This window comes from Felis catus, chromosome D2 (assembly GCF_018350175.1).
Source record: "Felis catus isolate Fca126 chromosome D2, F.catus_Fca126_mat1.0, whole genome shotgun sequence".
NCBI classification, from domain to species: Eukaryota; Metazoa; Chordata; class Mammalia; order Carnivora; family Felidae; genus Felis; species Felis catus.
Window position 1 is genome coordinate 15,881,991 of NC_058378.1, and position 6,017 is coordinate 15,888,007.

Below are 6,017 nucleotides of genomic sequence, written 5' to 3' on the forward strand. Positions count from 1 at the left end.
AGACAGAGCATGAACGGGGGAGGGGCAGAGAGAGAGGGAGACACAGAATCGGAAACAGGCTCCAGGCTCTGAGCCATCAGCCCAGAGCCTGACGCGGGGCTCGAACGTGACCTGGCTGAAGTCGGACGCTTAACCGACTGCACCACCCAGGCGCCCCTAAAAAAAATTTTTTTAATGTTTATTTATGAAACAGAGAGACAGAGTGCGAGCAGGGAGGGGCAGAGAGAGAGAGGGAGACACAGAATCCGAAGCAGGCTCCAGGCTCCGAGCTGTCAGCACAGAGCCCAACAGTGGGCTCGGACCAAGAGATCATGACCTGAGCCGAAGTCGGCCGCTTAATGGACTGAGCCACCCACGTGACCCCCGTATTGTTAATTACAGTCACAATGTTAAATGTTAGATTCCCAGAATTTGTTTATCTTCTAAGTAGAAGTTTGTACCTTTGGGCCAACATCTCCCCACTCCCCCCCCACACCCCAAACCCCTGGCAGCCACCATTCTACTCTACATCTCTATGAGCTCGACTTTTCTAGATTCCACTAGATCTAGATCTAGATCTAAATATAAGCGAGATCATACACTATTTGCCTTTCTCTTCCCAACTTATTTTACTTAGCATAATGCCCTCAAGGTCCAACTGAATTGTTTCAAAAGGCAGGAGTGGGTCCTTTGAAGATGGGATGCTCCATACAATGCATTCTTTTGTGAGTTCTCAGCAGCGGCCCAAAGGAGCAAACGGACAAAGAAAGTTACCATTTTCCTGCAGCAGATTCAGGGAGGAAGGAATCCGCTCTGTTAAAGCCTTGCTGAGTCACTGGGCAGCTGATGTATTAGCAGCCATTAGCCAGCCCACAGTCGTCAGAAAACAAGTACAATTGTGCAATCTTTACAGAAGAGACCTTACAAATTGGGGTTGGCAGCTGAACTGACAGATCCAGGACTGTTATTAAACAGACGAGAACCTTTTGCCTGCTGACTATTTTGGAGACTTGAACCCAGCAACAGGATTGTTTACACCCCCCCCCCCCAAAAAAAAACGTTTGGTCACCAAGGACAGGTCACACAAGACTCCTTTAAATTAATCTCTCTGTTTGCTCCTCATATGAGATTATGTAGTCACACTCATTCACTAAGCGGCTAGATGGTACTATTTAGTCCCGATTTCACCGGGCCTCTTTAAGGAGCGAACTGTCTACTCATAAGGCTATGTTAGTACATGGTGACTCTTCTGTGCGTTATGCCAAGACATGGGTGGCAATGGAAGACACGGGACTGGGAACTTAGCTGAGCACAAATGGCCTGGGAGGATGAGAACAGGACATCTTTCAATTCAGGAGAAGAAAATGAGAAACCAGAAAGCCAGCCGGGGAGATACAAGGTGTTCACCAGTCGTTCGGGAATGTAAAGAACTTTTACATCTTCGTTCTTCGGACGCTGGTGGCCTCTTTATGGATGCTTACTTGTCATCGCATCTGCAGCCACTGGGCCTAGGTCAGGTTGTAGGTAAGGATTCCTGGAAGGGGGATGGGCTTTGCTGGCCATTAGTCAGTTAGATGTCTGGCTCATCCTACCTCTACTTTGGTTCCCTACTCCCTCAAGGTCGGGTTTTCCTGTCCGGTCACTATGTCCCTGAAACTCTAGCCTGGTACCTGTCTGGGCACCTGTCTAAACCCCAGCTCCTTCATGATGGAGTCTCCTGATGTCTACTTCAGTCTTCCCAAGTGAAGGTATTCTGCCAGCCCCTGGGTTTCTCTCCCATGAACTCCAGATCTCTCTGTCACTCTTGGCTGTATATTCACATTCTTGACCATCTGCTTGGAGCCTGGCGTTGTTCTAGGCACTAGGAATACAGTGGTGAACTATAAACTGTACGGCCAAGGTTCATGCTGGCACGGAGGTGAATTTACACACTATCTAGGGCAGGATGGTACGGTATGGGAGACAGAAAATAAACAAGCAAACAAATTTACGTGGGGTGATTTCAGATAGCGACAAGTGTTAGGAAGCAAAGAAATGTAGGATAGGACGAGTCGAGAGAGAGTAACTGGGGTGGGGATATTGTGGTTCAGATCGGCGACAGGGGAGGTCAGATTGGGTACCACCAAGGAGGCCGTGGTCACAGTGAGACACTGTGGGAAGGAAGCCAGCTTTGGGAACACCCGAAGGGAGAGAGAGGAGCAAGGGTCCACAGGCAGGAATGAGCTTAAGTTGCTCTAGAAAGACGTGGGTGGAACGTAGGGACAGGAAGGTATTCAACAGGAACGTGAATAGCAGGCAAGGTGAGAGGCAGAGCCTATGGTGTGGGACCTGGGTGGCCATGGTAAGGAGCTTGAATCCTGGTCTACATGCTGTGGTAGATCATGCCATGGAGGGATTTTCTGCAGGGAAGTGACACGATTTGCTCTGCATTTTTAAAAGATCATTTGGTGTGCCTTAGAAGGCAGGGGTCATAGAAGGACATGAGTGTAGAGAGAACAGTTAGAAGCCTGTGTCTAGGGGCGCCTGGGTGGCGCAGTCGGTTAAGCGTCCGACTTCAGCCAGGTCACGATCTCGCGGTCCGGGAGTTCGAGCCCCGCATCAGGCTCTGGGCTGATGGCTCGGAGCCTGGAGCCTGTTTCCGATTCTGTGTCTCCCTCCTCTCTGCCCCTCCCCCGTTCATGCTCTGTCTCTCTCTCTCTCCCAAAAATAAATAAACGTTGAAAAAAAAAAAAAATTAAAAAAAAAAAAAAAAAAAAAGAAGCCTGTGTCTAATCTAAGTGAGAAATTCTGGTAGTGTGGCTTGGGTTAGAAAGTACAGGGACATGGAGAGAAGCTAACACAGCAGAGATTTGTCTTGGAGGTAAAGCTAGCAGGTTGTGCCAACGGACTGGATGTGAGTGTAAGGGAGGGAATGTAATTAAGGATGATGCCCAGATTTTTCTTGAGTGTCTGGGTGCCTGATGGTACCTTTTACTGAGTTACATCTGTGGGGGAGAGAAACGCCAAGGGCAGTTTCTGGGGCCATGTTCTTTGGTCATCCTTCTTAAACAGCCAAATGAGGTGATATATCCGGTCGGCATTTCAGTGGAGAAGATAGGCATGGAAATGTCTAAGTACATGGATTGTTCGGGATGGGTAATTCCTATAACCATTCATTCATTCATTCGCCCTTCATTCATTCATTCATTCATTCAACAGTCCCTATTCTAGGCATTGGGGTTATAGCAGTGAACAAAATGCAAGTCCGTGCCCTCAAGGTGCTAATGTTCTAGCAGGAAAAGAAGGATAACAAACAAATACATGATTACAATATGTGTCAGGAAAAAGAGCAGGAACGACAGAGACAGGGATGGGGGTTGGGGGTAGGGGAGCAAATGTGGCCTCAGTGGTTGGAGAAGTCAGCCTTGAAAGGCAAAGTTCTGAAAGCAAGAGTGACCCGGGGAACGGCTCACAGAGGAGCGTGCCTGGGTAAGTCAAGGAACAGGGGCGAAAATCAAAGATAAAAGCCACTGCTTCGGTCCTCAGAGCTGACAGTCAGCTAGGCTGACAGACAAGAGGACAATTTCCGAAGGAAAATAAAACCAGTCTAGCTCTTCCTTATAGTCTGTGGCCTTCAGAAGCTCCCTGAACACTTTTAAATTAGAAGCGATAACAGAAAGAAGCATGTCTGTGCTGTGAAAAGGAAGAGTATTTGTACATAAACGCCTTCTATCTCTTCCATTATTGCTGCAACTCAGTTTAAAGGTTTGTGACCTCATCTTCACACCTGCAGGAGTGTGTCGCAGTTCCCGTGCCTCCACGCTTCTGTGAGATGAAGTGAAGATATTTGCTGGGGGTGGGGGGGAAGAGGTCTGCACATGGGCAGGTAGGGGAGAGGCAGCAGCAGAGGTGGCTGTCCAAGAAAGGGTGAGTGTTCATCAGATGGCATCCAACTGTCCACCTGAGCTGGCTCAGAACTCTAAACTCAGGGACTTGAGGAGTGTAGGTTGGCATGGGGAGAGGGTGGGCAAGGAAGGGGGCGTGGGTAGGCACAGGGAGGGAGAGGTTTGCTGGGGGTGGGTGGGCATAGGAAGGAAGGGTCTGGATGAGGGAAGGGGTGTGGGTGGGCAAACGGAGGGAGGGGCTGGATGAGCGAAGGGGTGTGGATGGGCACAGGGAGGGAGGGGCTGGGTGAGGGAGGGAACAGGTGAGGGTGGATGTGAGTCCTCTCAGCCCCAACCCTCCCGATGGGACTTGGGCTAACCAAAGCCTTCATTTCCATCACCGCTGTCAGCCTAGGGTCAAGGTGTAGCTCGTGACCATCAGCAAACTGAGCAACCCAATGGCTAACCCTAACCCTAACTCACTCCCTAGCCCGTGATGGGACTCTTGCCCCACAGGCTGCTTGCCAACTCCACCTCTGGGTGTGAGGAGTGGGTCCTAAAGCCCCCACCTTTGGGTGTACCAGGAACTCCCCTGCAGAAGGGCGGTCTGCGTTCGCTGACGTGTAGCTGTGGACGGATCAATTCCTCCAGCGAAGAAGCCAACAATGAAACAGAATTTTTACATCTTTTTGGCCTGGGCTTGAGCACTGTCTGTCCCCCATTCCTGAGGACGTGGCTGGGATGCCTGCCCTGGTCACCAAGCAGGGCTCAGGGAGACCCAGGGCTTAGGGCACCAGCCCCCCTGTGCCAGCCCGGGGCTATGGACTCATGGTTGCCTCAACTTGCTGCTTCCGCGGGCAGTCCCCGCTGGGGACTGGGTGACAACAAAGACCTGGGGCCAGCCAGCCAGCCTGGGTTTGATCCTGGCCCTGTCCCTGTCAGCCACGCGACCTTGGACCAGTCATCTTCTTTAAGGGTTTGTTTCTTCATCTGTAAAACTGGAGAGAAGGATAACTCCATCCGTGTCCTCGTAAGGCATCAGTGAGCTACTACATCTGTAATTATTAGACCTGTACTTGTCATGCATTAGATGCTCGAAATGAAGTGTCGTAATTAATGGCCAGTTATTAATGGCCTTTTGTAGTGCAGATGTCTGCCCCAGCTGTGTTTAATGAGCCCCCTAATTTTTTTCAAATGCTAATAATACATTTTATTTAACCTACTATGTCCAAAATATTATAGTGTAACATGATATTTTTAGTGGGCTCACACATACATAAAATTTACCCTGTTAACTATTACAGCAATGGCATCGAGTACATCCCCGGTGTTGTGCAACCAACACAACTCTCCAGCCCGTAGACTGTTCTTCATCTTCCCCCCCGGAAAAAAGCTTCTGGAGTCGTCCTGTCATCCTTACGCAGGGGCCATGCTAACTTTCTCTGTACCGTTTTCAAAGGACGTGCTGCCCGAGGGAGCGCCACGGCGTGACGTTTTCAAGGGATTCGCTGGTGGTCTGAAAGTGACCAACATGTGTGCAGGTAGCAATCTTACGAACTAAGGTTAACAAAGGAAACCTAACATGACTTGTTCACACCAAAAAAAAAATCTTCTTCAGAGACTCCGCATCCGGCGGCATGAACCTTGCACGCACAGCTTCCCGAGACAACTCAAGCTGGAACATTTTCATTTTTACTGGCCCCGTATAAGCTGGCCTATCACCCATGTGCCTTCTCATAGAGTATATTCCTGATTGATTGGAGGCACCGCGTCAATAGATTCTTCCCAAACATACTCTTTCCGCAGATCCGAGACCTGAGTCCTCTGTAGAGACATTTTTAACTGTCTATTATAGACATGGTCATTCAATTCCAGATCAGAGTTAAACAAGGCTACGCTTGTTTTCAATTCTTTCTGTGCCACGTGACTATTTTAAATTTGGCTCAGCATAGAAAAGGATGCCTGAGACAGGATTTGGGGATCAAGTCCCACCCAGGGCTCGCCTCTGGGTGCATAACCCCACCTCCCTTGAAGCTGGCTGTGGCCGTGTGACTTGCTGTGGCTGAAGGCATATGAGCAGAAGTGACCTTGCCCCAGCCAACTCTGAAACTCTGTGTGACGCTGGTGGTCATGAAATGACGGAGCCCCCATCAGCCTGGGTCCCTTAGCAATTAC

General features: G+C 49.7%; 1 pseudogene; it reads right to left on the bottom strand.

Annotated features, from left to right (window-relative positions):
* Positions 1 to 5,228: 5,228 nt before the first annotated feature.
* Positions 5,229 to 5,321, bottom strand: LOC123381052 (annotated as a pseudogene).
* Positions 5,322 to 6,017: the final 696 nt, after the last annotated feature.